The 15,601-nt window shown below is 36.8% G+C and overlaps 1 long non-coding RNA gene across 1 annotated transcript in view; it reads right to left on the bottom strand.

The window, feature by feature from the left end:
• Positions 1 to 8,026: 8,026 nt before the first annotated feature.
• Positions 8,027 to 15,601, bottom strand: part of LOC144212971 (uncharacterized) — a 42,955-nt gene continuing 35,380 nt past the window's right edge. The window contains exons 2-3 of the long non-coding RNA XR_013329850.1: positions 12,212 to 12,285; positions 8,027 to 8,086 (exon numbers count right to left, since the gene is read on the bottom strand). This is a non-coding gene — a long non-coding RNA (uncharacterized LOC144212971). The remainder of the gene's footprint in view (positions 8,087 to 12,211; positions 12,286 to 15,601) is intronic.

Here is a 15,601-nt window from a genome sequence, read left to right as displayed (position 1 = left end):
TTAGTCTCAGACAGGCTAAACTGGGGGAAGGGAAAGCCATCCTTGAGGTCTTGGTGTGGGTCGACTATCTTTTACTTCCAAGATGAAGCAGCGGGGGTTGGGCTCAAACCAGGGCCACCTGACTGCAATCCACTGATTGCACTTGCCGGACACTAGTATTGTGGAAAGCTTTGCTCTTAAAGGTTTGCACCAAAGCACAAACCCCACACCCACTGTGACACTTTATTTACTTTTTTTAGTTTGCCCAGTCCCATTAAATTATTGTCTTGTCTTCATGCATGTCAATTTATACATTTTTCCTTTCTTTTATATATATATTTTTAGATGATTTCAAATTGTGTAAGAACTTCTGTACATGAATTTGTAAAGTATACCAAAGTTGAGGAAAAGTTCCCAAAAAGTCTTAGACTTAGACAGGCTACACTGGGGGAGGGGAAAGCCATCCTTGAGCTCTTGGTGTGGGTCGACTAACTTTTCCTTCCAAGTTGAAGCAACGGGGGTTGGGCTAAAACCAGAGCCACCTGACTGCAATGCACTGATTGCACTTGCAGGACACTAGTATTGTGTAGAGCTTTGCTCTTAAAGGTTTGCACCAAAGCACAACCCCTGCACCCACTGTAACCCTTTATTTACTTTGTTTAGATTACCCAGCCCCATTAAATTAATGCCTTGTCTTCATGCATGTCAATTTATAATTTTTTCCTTTAATTTGAAAATATATTTTTTGGAAGATTTCAAATTGTGTAAAAACTTCTGTACAGGATTTTTTGATGTATACCAAAGTTATGGAAAAGTTCCAAAAAAGTCTTAGACTTAGACAGTCTACACTAGGGGAGGGGAAAGCCATCCTTGGGGGATGCTGTGGGTTGACCATCTTTTCCTTCCAAGTTGAAGCAGCGGGGGTTGGGCTCAAACCAGGGGCACCTGACTGCAATCCACTGATTGCACTTGCAGGACACTAGTATTGTGGAAAAGCTTTGCTCTTAAAGGTTTGTACAAAAGCACAACCCCTGCACCCACTGTGACCCTTTATTTAATTTGTTTAGTTTGCCCAGCCCCATAAAATTAATGCCTCGTCTTAATGCATGTCAATTCATACATTTTTCCTTTATTGTATATATATATATTTTTTTTTTTGGATGATTTCAAATTGTGTAAGAACTTCTGTACATGATTTTGTAAAGTATAATAAAAAGTTGTGGAAAATTTCCAAAAAAGTCTTAGACTTAGACAGTCTACACTAGAGGAGGGCAAAGCCATCCTTGGGGGATGCTGTGGGTTGACCATCTTTTCCTTCCAAGTTGAAGCTGCGGGGGTTGGGCTCAAACCAGGGGCACCTGACTGCAATCCACTGATTGCACCTGTAGGACACTAGTATTGTGGAAAGCTTTGCTCTTTAGAGATTTGCACCAAAGCACCCCCGCACCCCTTTATTTACTAGGTTTAGTTTGCCCAGCCCCATTAAATTAATGCCTAGTCTTCATGCCTGTCAATCTATACATTTTCCTTTATTTTATATAGTATTATATTCAACTAAATCATTTTGTTAAAAATTCACTGGAGGTTGTCAGCCTGCCAACATTGACAACCTGATACCCCCCCCCCAAAAAAAAAAAAAAAAAAAAACGACCCACCTGCACATTGAAATCACAACAAGAGAAACAAAACCTGGTCAAACATACTATAAAGCATTTGTTAGAAAATTAGATTTTTACATGTAAGGAAATAACGACTTTAATTAGAAATCCAAAAGTGTGCTTCACAATTTGGGCCTCAACTCTTTTGAGAATAAGTGTAACGTAAAATGAATGAAAGACTAAATATTCAAACGGTCCTTTTGCGAGTGGATGAGAAAAGCATGATAATCTCTTGTGACAGCAGAAAGTACAACTCTCCCAAATGATAACAGCAACTTTCAAAATATGCTCGTCTCATCATGATGACTCCCGTTAAACTTCCCATGAAGGTCATCCCTGACACCAGTTTACATGGCAACCACAGATTGTATGAAAAAAAGATGACAATAACTCTGTTTCCTCTCGCATGAATGTACCCACAAAGATTGTGCCGGCACCGCTGCCAATTTACCCTGCTTAGTACTCCTCGGGGGATGAAACACGATTACATTGCAATTTATGCTAAACTTGAGCCCTATGAAGTGAAGAAGGCTAATTAAAACCATATTTGCAAATATCTCTGCTTTTCAACTAGAAAATGTAGACAAAAGCAAGTTTAATAGAGATGTGGGCTCATTTCTGGGTGTAAGTAGAGAAAAAAAACATATATTAAATAAGTCAAAGGTCACAACTCTAGTTTCTGCCTGTTTTTCCAAATACCGAAATGTCACATTATGCATTGCTGCTTATTTGTTGTAGCGTGTGTGCACCATAAAAATTGCATAGCAAAAAAAAAAACACATTAACAAGCGCACCAGAAGCACATTTATGTACGATACATATGAATAAAATACTATACGTACATAGTTGTTAAACTTGGGTGAGCAAGCTGCAATCATTGGCCGAAAAACTTTATTTTTTCTTTATTTTTTGAGCGAGATAATGATCTTTCCAAATACTAACAATTTATTTTGCAGTCATCTTTTTTAATACTGAACATCTAAAGATGGTAGGACCTTATAGCATGTTTTTTTTTAGTTAGTTCCTCTGCTTTAAAGGCAGATTGCTCTTTCATTTGTTTGTGTTAGTCAACATAGTTTGATCTGACCATTAAATGGCAAAATAATATGAATCAAAATGTTCTCCTTCATGTGTCTGTGTTTGGACTACATCCTACATCCATCCAGTACTGGTCTGAAAAGATGGCGCCAGATTTAAATGTGCCAACTGTTTCCTGGCAGTCTGGAGTAACTTATTAGCCAGTCCATTTAAGTAACATTTCTTCCTTAGAATGCCATATTCAATCCTGCCAGTGACGCCAAAGCAGTGGGAGTAAAGCTAAGATCAAGTGCTAAATAGAGGGCTTGCATTGCTTTCATTTGCCTGGCAGACTGTGATGTAAGGCCGGAGGAGAGAAAACCTCATGTTTGAAAGGAAATTTTGAATGAATTATGATGAATAGATAGGTTATTTATATGAAATAAAATAATAATGGTGGAAATAGTGTAGGAGAGATGACGAGATACTCTGGAGGTAACAAATGAAGAAAAGTTGTTACAAAAATAGCTTTTGGAAAGTTAAAATGAATACGCATGACAATGGCCAAGGACACCTTACAAAAGACAAATTAATTCCCCTTTGCAAAACACAAATTAATTCCAATTCCCTTAAAATAAAAAGAGATGCAATGCCACAGCTAAAAAAGACTCTAGGGCAAAGAAGAAGAAAGTTCAAAAAGCTTTTTTGTTTATAAAACAAAAAGTAAATATTGAAAAATAAAAAGCAAAGTGAGTGGAAATAAAATAAGAGCAATACTCCACTTTTGCATTTTTTTCCGATTGTTGATCCTCCTGCAAATGTAGTCTTGCTATAAAAAGACTACAAGGCCAATCTACAAGAAGAAAGCCATAGAAAAACATCAAATCGGAGGTTGAAAATATTCTGCACTGTAAATACAGTATTTCATCTCACAATGAAGGTGAAAAAAAGGATCTCATCTTATGTGGCAGAAACATGAACCACCCCACCACCAGCAGCAAAAAATGACAAGCACCATCATTTGTAATTTATTCCTAATATGAATGTGACTGCCCACAGCTGAGCTAGTAGGTCGGGCCAGAGAACTCTCAGTCATGCAGAACCGCATGACCGTGCATGCACACGCTCACAAACACACTTTCACTCACACCAAAGTGTGTCTACACACCATATGTACACTTAAAGAGCTTACTGAACCTCAGCAGAGCAACACTTGGACAGATTTTGGAATGATTTAGTCGGAGGGGTCAGTCTTGTGGCCGTACACGCACACACAGCCAAGTTCTGGCTTCTAGGTGAGGCAAGACTCGAAAATTGAGTTCACGGTGGTCGCTTAGCAATGTTGAGCAGAGGGTGTGCTATCAGACCAAATTGTTCCGGTTCCTCTTGGCTCCCCTCAATTCCGTCTGAGTGTTCACGGGTGGAACGACGGCACACTGATCTGGGAGGATTGACATTTAGGGAGGCGGAGAGGAAAACTGAAATTCGGAAAGTGAAAATTTATCATTGCTTGAGGTAAAATAATAAGACTCACTCAGTATTGTCTTGTATTAATTTTACATACTATACTTGCAGACAATTCAGCAACAGTTCAGCCATGTTTTTCCATTTTGCAGTTTCTATTTCAGACTTGTCCTCCATAGACAAACCATTGCTTCAAATCAGACGCTGACTCTATCAAAATGAAAACACCACTGAACGGCCATTAAACACTTATCTTTATTGTTCCCAACCGCCATGCATTTGGCAAAACAAAACAAGATCTATTTTAATACTAGCCCAACAAACACTATATGATACATGAAAAGTAACAGACCTACAAATATAAATGACATTATATTTGTACTTGTAAACATCCTCCCATTTGATCTGGAATTCATATTTATTTCATTAGCATATACTTTCTTTTTTCTATCATTTATCTTTTTGGCTCCAATTGTCTCCATAATGAAATGTCAACAAGAAAATACTTATATAAATAATTCTTTGCATCATTAGCCACAACTGTGATCAATTCTAAGTAGCTTTCTTGTTCAAACACCAAACCCGGATGGCTTTATCCTTTTGAACCCAAACCACTTCTCATATCAATGACACAGCCCTCGTCTGATGCAAATCACCTTTCTGACATCAATTCCACAATTGCACATATCCCCTTCTTTTCCTCATTCCCCATTTGGCCAGATAATCCACCGTCATGGTCTCATCACACACTGCATCCAGCTTCCGATCCACACCACTGCTTACACCACATCTCTGATATCCCGACTTTAAGCCAATTTCCTCCAAGTCCAAGAGTCGCATTAGAAATCATTATCATTGGATCAAAAAACACTCACAAAATTCATGCAGTTTCACCCTCTATGTCTCCACTACTCCTCTTTTCCTCCACATAGAAAAAAAGTAGCATCACTTAAAATAATAACGTAACACTTTTTAATTCATCCAACATATCAAAAACAGCAAATCATTCATTGACTTAAAAAAAAAAACCTGAACCTCTGCAACAATCTCTCCTATGATCCTTCTACAAACACCATAAATAAACATCAATAGAAATCCGGACCCATGCCGCAACCTTACTCAGCCTGACCTCGGCAAGCAATGTCTCGCTGTCCTTTAGAAAATCCACTTTAAAATCCTTTTCTTGGGTTACAAAGCACTAAAATAGCTAGTCCTGCCCTACCTGACTAAGCTCCTGCATTGACGCACACTTTCTTTCCACTCATAGTGGAACCAAACACAATCCTCGAGCAAAAAGAACATCTCCGTCACTCCATAACTCCCTAGAGTCATACATGACTAACCTTTTATTCTTTAGGTTAGAAAAAAAAAACACTGAAGCTTTACATATTCCACACCACTTTTGAGTACTTGCAGTATTTCTAATGATTTTTTTCTCTCAACTTTGACGAGTTTTGACACATAATTTTGTCAATGAATGTTAAAAAATAAAATAAGACTCACACAGATATATAACTATTGAAATTTTACAATAAAAAATATTTAAAAGAGACTTATATTGGATTTTTTTTTTGTTATTTCCTAACCAACGTCTTCACTGTTTTATGATAAAATGATGCAATTTATTGGAAGAAAAAAAAGGTAGATCAATAGACGATGTCAACATAATATGTAAAAAGTTATGGAACAACTGCCTGTATTTCCAATTGCTAATAATTAATATTAAAATCGACACAAACGAAAATGGTTTGCAACACGTGCAAATTAATTTGGATCAAAAACTATAATTGTGAAATGTAATGATGCATGCATAGTACACTCAATTAATTGTGTGATTGATTATCCCTTCCATATGACAATGCCAGTAGGCATTGGTCTTTTAAGATCATCTGGTTTTATTTAAAAGACATGTTTCATCAATGAAAACATGCACTGTCTCAAATTGATGACATTAGTATAATATAGAGACTAATCATTTGATACTTGTGACTTTGAAGTCCTTGCCAAATAGGAATTATTTCACGCTGGTGCTCATTCTGCCTCCATGTCGAATATGCACACTGGCTTCCCAAAGGAACACTTGATGTGTTGCCATTCTAATAAGGGAAAAAGAAAAATCATTTCTCAAATAACCTCACTTAAATGGCAATGCGACTGAATGTTCTGACCTTCCATATCTGAACAACATCAGTGTTGTATCGCAGAATAACACAACCAAAACTTACTACGGAATTCCATTCAGTTGCATTTTCTTCCCTTTTCAAAATTATGTTTTTATTAGACCAGACTAACCAACATCAAACATTGAGTTAGTGATTGAAAAGTTCAAATTCAAAAGCAAACATGCATATGTTAGTGATTTTATGAAATCACTTCCATGATCATCCAGTCCTACAAATTAAAATGTCTTCTACATCTCCCAAAAAAATCTTTGACGCTGCTCTATTTGTTTTGGGCTAAAAAATGCCCTAAAAAGAAGGTCTGAAATTCCAGATAACATGTTGACTACTCATTCCACCAATTATTTTTTCCCAGCATCGAGGACACAGCAATCACTGACATCCCAAAACATTAAAAAAAACTGTTTGTTTACTCAAGATGACGCATTCTCTTTTGTTTAATTACAATATTGATGCTGTGGCAGCAGCTTTGTATGAGATTGTTCTGCAGCTGCTCAGTTATAATCATCCTTTTAGTTTGATGTGTACACTGCACCATTCATGTTTCTGCAATACTATTTTTAATTGATTTTGATCATGCATCTCATTATTTCACCCATCTTCTTATCAGTAATGGTCTTCCCCGACTTCCCAGTTTACAAAACGACATGCTCAAATGTGTGTAAACAATCATACATGCTTTGATGATAAATGTTTCCTTACAGAAAAATAATAGTCACTGCACTGTTTAGAAAATCATGTAATGGGATGACAAAATGGAGTCCTTTCCTTTTAGACACAAACACACACTGATGGGTTTTCTTTGTACTTTCACTGATGTGCGCATGCTTTGTTTCAAATTCCTTCATTATGAATTCAAATGCGCGTTCGCCCTTGTCTTTTGATAATGCTGAACAGCCTTGAATGAATAATGATGATCTCGTGTTTATTTGAGGTAAGCTGTTATTTTTTTCCATTCTGTCTCAACTTTGCTGCAGCTTTGACTCTATTTCAGCAAAATATTCTGATTTTCGAAAGCCACAATGTATTTTTTTCTTTGTAGTCTATATCAAATAAAAAGAATGTATTAACATGGCTGTGCATAAGGACTACAGTATAAGGGTTGATACTTTGATCTCAAGATATAGCAGAGATACTCCACATGTGCTGTTGGCTTTTTTGTGTGTTTTTATGTGCGGATTAAAATGTAAAAATTCATTTTTTTTTTTTTACTGGTGTAATTTTTTGTCATTATTTTAAAAGTTTATGTTATTGGTACATGTTCAATTTTAGTTATCTAAGAAATGTGTTTAATCTACATTTATTATTTTGAAGAGCAATAAGAAAAAAGTTGCCTGAAGTATTTGTTAATAAGGAGTCGAAAGAGGCATTAATTTCATGCATTTCTTTGTCATTATTGTAGCAAAAATAGTATATTTATTAATTCATTGGCTGATCTGTTCATCCTCATGTTTTAGCTAAAAGGGGTTATATTCTATTGTATGCTGACTGACTGTCAAATTATTTTTTTTCTTTTTTTATGACTACTATTTGAGAAATTTGAATGTTTTACTAATTTATTCAATTATGTCTTTGACCAATTATTAATATGTGATGCGTACAAGAATAATAAATATTGCTATTCTGTCTTTTGTATGTTGCTGAACCTTCTATGTTATAAACGAACGTAAGTGTATAAATAATGTTTAGTTTTTATGTGCACACGTATAAGGTCAAGTGAAGGACATACCGTCAACAAAAGCTTGCTGTTGTGGTGGAAGGTCATGGACTGCTAAGGAGGTTTAGATCCTGTTAAAAAAAAAAGCAATAAGATGATATAGACTGAAAAAGACAGTTGATTATGATCAGATAAGAAATTTGAAAGAAATGTAAGGTGGCGAGAAATTTGAACCCAGCAAGAATTCTTTTCATTTCAGAGAGTCTACAGATAAGCAATAACTAAAATTCAGTCCTGGCTGTGAATGTCTGCTTGCATTGGGCTTCAACCAGATCTTGCAAATAGAAATCCACCTTACAGGGCTTGAGTGAAACTTCTTGGCCAGTCACATAATAAAAAATAAAAAAGACTGACAGGATAAAAATAAACGGCCTAGACTTGAATGTGAGGGCAGTTTGTGTAAACCCCAAAATGAACATTTGGGCACTGTGGGCAGTCTGACTCAGCGCCGACTAATTGTTATTTTCTGTTCTCTTCATGCCTATTGCCCTCTGGTTGTGTTCTGCCATTATCTTTTACATCCTTGTGAACCACACGACTGGAATTCAACACGCGCTCCCTAGTTCATCGTTTACTTTGTGCAGTCTCGGTCGCTGCCGTCTCCCTCCCTTCTCTGTCGCTGTGTTTTGTGGAGTTGATGAACCGCAGTGAAGCCGTTAATTCCCAACGCAGCCAGTCCACACACCAGAGGAGGTGGGGTCTGAGGCGTTTGAAACTGCTTCGTTGTGATCCACCAGCTTCAAGGCAAATATCCCAGTAGCCTTGACACCCGCACGAGCATGCGTGTAATACAGATAAACTAGACAAAGACCGTGACCACCAGAGTGGTGCTGCAATCAAATAAACGGGTACCATTTCAGGCTAGGGCTCTGTATCCAACAGTTTTTTTATCAATACTTGAAGAAGACTGTTGGCTCGTTCAAGGATACATGCTTATTCGTTGGCTACGGAATTATTAGTAGAGCTGGCAGCATTAGAATTGTATGCAGTTAAATGGACTCACATACATTTATTGGAAGAAAACGCCATGTGATTTGCTGGCAACCAGTTAACAATGTACAGACTTAACTGGGATAGGCTCCATCAACTCTGCGACCATTATGAATTTAAGCGACATCAAAGATGAATGACTGTATTCATTTGGAGGAAAACGAGTGATGCTTTAAATGCATTATGCAGGGGCAAAAGGGTTGAATAGAATGAAATATAAAATTGTCGCCTAGCAGCTGATATTGTTGTCATCTGTTAAGCAGAAAGGGCATCTTCATAAATGAAAATAAGCAAAACATTGCTTGAATAAAAAGCATTTATTCTTTTGCACATGTCCAATCCATCCAAAGTATTATCCTGCACAGTACCGGTAAATGCGACACATTATAATAATGTCTGGATGGAAGGTCATTATTTGTGCATTAGTTTTGCACCAATGAATATTCGGTGTGGATCTATTTAAGGACACAAACACACAAAGTACTGTGTGAAACAAGGACACTTTCCTGAACTGTGCTTATGACAAAGAAGAAAATGCTTTGACATTTCCGATGTGCTGCAGGGGAATCACACACGCTGCTTAAACAAACTTCAAACATGGTGAGAGTTAGCCTAGGGCGTTAACATTATTGGACTAAGTCCTTGGCATTGTTTTGGGAAATATATATCATTCACAGTAGTAACTTAGTTTGAAAAATTAAACATGCTAATCAGTCGCCTTGAATTAAGCAGTGGTTTGTTATTTTTCGTCTCGAAATGTTCCTCAAAATTGGAGTAGCCCATTTTTTTCCCTGCATATTCTACCACATAAATGCCTGCCTAAATTTGCCTAAGGCATAACTCAATGTTGTTGATAATTATCATCATACCTTTGTGTTTCTAATTCACCCTTTTGTGGCATTTTTTTCAGAATTATACTGTTGCATTGGTTTTAGTGTTTTGTTTAACTTCTTCCAGGCACAACTCAATTATTATTTTAGAAAGTCTCCATACTCATTAACATTTAATGTGTTTTATTATACATTTGTATTTTTGGCCGTTGCTACTCGCACTGTGTCTACGGGTTTGGCATTGCCTGAAAATGTGAAAAATATGTTGTTTTTGGGGAGGAATGACTATTTTCCGCCATGACCCATAAAATTATATGTAGCCGTCAAAGTATATATCTAAAATGATACGCATTGGCATCACGGCAGAATTCCTAATGTGCCATCCTTTGACGTGGATACACCGTGGGACGCTTTAACTTTGATGCCTCATCAAATCACTTCTAATATTTCTTTAGGACTGAGGTGTCCACGCGCATTTCTAAGTCCCCGCTATGTAATAAACCTTTGGTTTATGACAGCTGTCCAGATGACCGCGTTAGGCTTGAAGTGTTTCGTGGTGCTTGCAAACGTTCCGCTCATCAGGCTCCCTGACTTTACAGGCCCTCTTTGTACGATTAACACACACATTTGCCCGCAGAAGCGGGAAAATACCTGCACTTTGTCCGGTGACGACCAGCTGCTGTTTCTACGGAGCGTGAGGATGAAAATGACATTTCCTATATATAGTCTAGCTGTTCTGCACAGGGGATGAAAGAAAACGATTCAGTGCAGATTAAGTGCCCTTCATAGGCAACTATAAAAATGATTCAGAGTTGAGGTGAAATGACAGAATACCTTGAAAAGGCTTACATTTTTTAGTGGTTAAGGTTAAGGTTTTTAAGTGGTGGCTGATAGCTTGAGACATTTCAACACGGCAAAATCCCTCACTTGGTTTATTGGAGGTCAGTTGTCTTTTGGAACATGTCATCACAGGTTATCATGAGTCACTTTGCAATTAGAGGTGGCTTTTACCGTTCTTAATCTGTGTAATGTACCAGAACAGATAAGAATAGCCACTCATTTCCAGACAAAATTGTGTATTTAAGATCATTTTCAAAGAACACGGTCGGAAAATAAATGAGTATTAAACTTTATTGCCTCCTTTTTATCTAGCGGAAATCCTGTAGTGAAAAGAAATCCGGTCTTTGAGTGAGTAATTATGACTTTGAGTCATCACACTGTCTTTAAGGATTTCTTCCATAATTCACAACTTTAAGGAGTACATAATCCCAAATATGTCACACATTGTAGGAGTTATTGTGTTATTGTAACGAATTATCTTATTTGTGATACCTCGTATATTAATGTTTAAGTTCCAACTTGCATTAAGCAGACATTTTGACTTATTGAAATCATATTTGTGTACCTGCATTATCATTTAAAAGAGAAGTATTATCCCCATATTTCAAAAAAATGCATGGTAGGCTGATTGGACACTCTAAATGGAGTCAGCTGGGATAGACTCCAGCACCCCCCGCGACACTAATGAGGATAAATCGGTTCAGATTCAGAAAATGAGATAATATGAGAGATTAGACATGAATAATGTGCAAACCTAACACTTGTATTAAGCTAGGTTTTCAATTCTGAATAGAAACAGAACCAATTCAACATTCAAGTTTAACCAATCTTTTCTCACAATACAAATATAACATCGATTCTGCAATTTCTGTACAAATAAATACTCCATGTATAATATAGTGTGAATGATGATGGTGTATAAAGGGGGGCGGATTGCAAAAAAATAAAAGGCTTCATCAGGCCGTTGAAACAAGAAAAATGAGAACCAGAGAGAATAATGAGGTACTTGAAAAAAAAAAAAAACCCACACTGATATTACTGTATATAGAAAATCTCTATATAAGTATTTAATGACACTGGGAGAAGTAATTGATTGCTGTTATCAGCGAGGAGGCAGTTACAGTAATGCCAATAATAGCACTCATAATACACAATCCACAATTCAGTGTTGGACTGATTGAAAGTGACTTGAAAAGAAAGTCGTGAAAAACAAGTAAAGAGTAAAACAAAGAATGATGAACACAGTCTCATAGTGAAAACATTGTATATTTCCATTTCCCTGTTGCTATTACTTTGGACAAAGGTTTGATCTTTGCTCTTGTGCTTTCATTTTTCCTGTTATCCATATTGTTGGCATTAGCAGGCTTTCATCATTATTTATCCTTTATCAATAACCACCTATTGCACGTTAGTAACAGCCATTCATCTCCTCTCACCTATTTTCGCCCTTTTCAGGCCATTTCACAGCCGTCCCAGAGCACACCTCCTTAATCAAGTCTCTACTCATTCATCACACTTTTTCCCCACTTCCCTCACCTGCTTTTTGTCTTGCTCATCAATTCTCCGCCTCGCCGCCGCATCCCGGTCCGAGACGTGCAACCCTTTGCCGCCTAGAAGAAAAATGTCAAAATACAGCATTGTGACAAGTTTTATCAATAGATGTTACGAATTGGCGTGTTAAAGTCTTCAAGGATTACAGCAGTGCATGATTCCAAATTCCATGTTGTAAAAGTCTTACAATATCTCAGAGATGAAGGTTCATTGATATGATACATTTCAACCATTGACATTTGGCGGACTACGTGACATGATTTGTGTAAATTCACAGCCTATAATATGACATGCCACTGTCTTTTGACTGAAGAATATGGTCAAATTGCCAAGCTAGCCTTACGTCTCATTGAAAAATAGTATTAAAATAGACACCCACAAAATGCATCATGATTATTAAAAGAAAAATGCAGGCGTTAATTGAAGAATTATTGCTGCCAAAGCCTCCCGGTCAAAATGGATTGGCAGTGAAACATGATCATTCAGCATCAACTACTTGGATTTCAATCTAAAGTATGCCAATAAAAAACAGCAATCAAAATGAAACTTTGCTGTAACGGCGTTTAATCAATGTAAGGGTTGTTTATCATCTTTTAAAAAGTGACAATGATGATGCAATTATAAGGGATCCTTTACAATGATTGTCACATTTGTTGTTTGTATGAATTTACAAGGCAGGCCAACTTTAAAGTAAGTGAAAGTGCTCATTGGGTATGTGTGTGTGTGTGTGTGCGTGTGTGCGTGTTTGTGTGTGTGTGTGTTTGTGTGTGTGTGTGTGTGTGTGCGTGTGTGCGTGTTTGTGTGTGTGTGTGTTTGTGTGTGTGTGTGTGTGTGTGTGTGTGTGTGTGTGTGTGTGTGTGTGTGTGTGTGTGTGTGTGTGTGTGCGTGTGTGTGTGCGTGTGTGTGTGTGTGTGTGTGTTTGTGTGTATGGCTATTCCCAGCCGTCTTTTTTGTGCAGGATTGACTCTATTGTGTTCTATTTTGCTGGTCATGCTTGAAATAACCTGAGCTAAGCTGCCTTGCTGTAAATTGATAGGGGACCACAGGAGCGGTTTACTCAAAATTTGTACAAGGAAAAACAACAATCGTTCTCATGTTTCGGCTAATTTCCGAAAATGAACTGGGACACCTAGAAACGAATGCACTCTCGTCAGGCTTGTGAATTCTGACATTACATTTAACAGAACAAGAAAAGATTACAATGTGTTACTGGGAACAATATCAGACTTATTTGTTATGATATTATAATACACAAATGTTTGCTTCCTCAGCTCCTTTGTTGAATTTCATTATTAAAACAAGAAAATAGATATGTCAATATTCATTTCGAATGAACACTACTGCTTCTACTACATGGATATTTTATGAAATTGCATTGTATTGTATATGTATATAGTCATCATAGGTGAATCCAACACAGACGACTCAGAAACGATGAATAATTTGTAGTATAATTGATGTATTATAGAACTTTATTACTATAATACTTTATTTTTATACTGAAGTACAACTAGAATATCACAAATATGGCAAAATTACCAGAACAAGTCAAAGTCAGGGGAATCACAATGTCTATTTAAAACACGGCACAAAAAATGAAAGTGATGTAAACCATGGCAATATTTGACTATGATTTTGTCCATTTTTATTTGAAGGCGCAAGTGGCAAAAAATCCTCCAACAAATTTAAATTAAGAACATAAAATAACACTGTCCCTGATGCTTAACTCCTGATGACGCTATGTGATGCTTTGGATAGGAAAATGTACACTTTTTTAAAAGTGAAACACCTCCCACTCTCATCTATCTGCATCCGAACCCACTTTTAGATAAATGTCCTTGTCCCTGTTCATACCGCCTCATCATACTGTTATCATTATTAATGATAATATGGAAATTTTTCCTTTAAAACAGTGTATTCTTAACCGACTCTCAACTTAAATTAGCATTGAACTGTGCTTTGTGTGTGTGTGTTTTCCATAAAGAGGACATAGAGCTAAAATTGCCGTTTGTATATTAATTCTAGATTGGAAGGTACAAACTGCACTAAAGGGCAGCTTCATCTAACATTGTTATGTTTATTGTGAATTTGTGGAAATACAAAGATAAAAAAAAGACCAAATGCAAACTATGTCTCACAAATATGTTATTTTCATGAAATATTCAGTGTGAAAGTGACACAAAATCAGTTTACACTCATTTCAGATTCACGTAAAACGTGTAGGCTAGCCTACTGCTTCAATTTATAATGTATGAATGTGAATATCCATGCAAATCATGCTTGAGATTATTTAAAAAGTGGAGAATGCAGGTGCATTAAAATTCGGGCTATATTAGTCTAATCTGAGAATAATACATTCAGGACAGTGTGCCGGTGGCGGCTGGCTGCCTGAGAGCAAATTATGAACATCTGCCTGAGACCTACACATAAAGAGCCAACCTATTATCACTCGTGACACACTTAAAGGCTTTAATGGGCACGTCAAACTAAAAGTCAGTGCTGTAACAGATCACAGAATGCTTGATAAGTTACCAGAACGCCTGAATGATGAAAAGGAAGTACACACACCGAGTCAAGCGCCGTCACGCCAACAAGCCTAAAGACTAGCCCGCTTTATTTTTAGCCGCCAATCTGTTTGTGTACTTATGAGTGGCTGCCGAAAAACGGGATGCATGCTTTTTTATTTTTTTTTTTGTTTTAATTGGTTTAATCAGGCAGAACAGCACAACCTCAGGCATGCAATGCAGTGTCTTATCTCCATATGTTTCTGCCTATAAATGAATTCCAATGCCTCAAACTGTACCTTATTTGACATCAACTTTAACGCATAATAAATGATATTGACATGAATATGGATGGTGTCACGCGGGTAAACATGCACAAAAATTAAAACCCAACAAGCCATAAAATGGCAAAAGAAAAAATAATAATAATCTGAAAACTGCATAGGAACAAATTAGTTTTTGACATAAATCTAACACCATATTCAGTCAAATTCTGTACTGTTAAAAATTAATAAATTACCTAATATGACTACTGAAAATTTGGCTTGTTTAGTATTTTGTATTAGATCTTATATTAATTCATATAAAAAATGATGTACAATGCGACCGGAAAACCTTGAATCTGTTTCTGTTTATACAAAAGATGGACTAGGGGTATTTTCAGCATACTTTTACAACTTTAGCAATTACATTTTTATGTGAATTTACGGCTATGACCGTCCTCCTGAGGGCAAACATAACTACAATATGGCCTATGATGAAAACAAGTTGCACACCGCTGCCCTTTGGGGACAAAAGTATATCGTTTGCAAAGTGCTGAATTCCAAAAGTTGTGATGAGTGATTCAGCTAAAACACAGATTTGCGCTTAC

Source organism: Stigmatopora nigra, chromosome 19, assembly GCF_051989575.1.
Source record: "Stigmatopora nigra isolate UIUO_SnigA chromosome 19, RoL_Snig_1.1, whole genome shotgun sequence".
Classification (NCBI taxonomy): domain Eukaryota; kingdom Metazoa; phylum Chordata; class Actinopteri; order Syngnathiformes; family Syngnathidae; genus Stigmatopora; species Stigmatopora nigra.
Note: the sequence above shows the minus strand (reverse complement) of the source record. Positions and strands in the feature narration are given on the sequence as shown.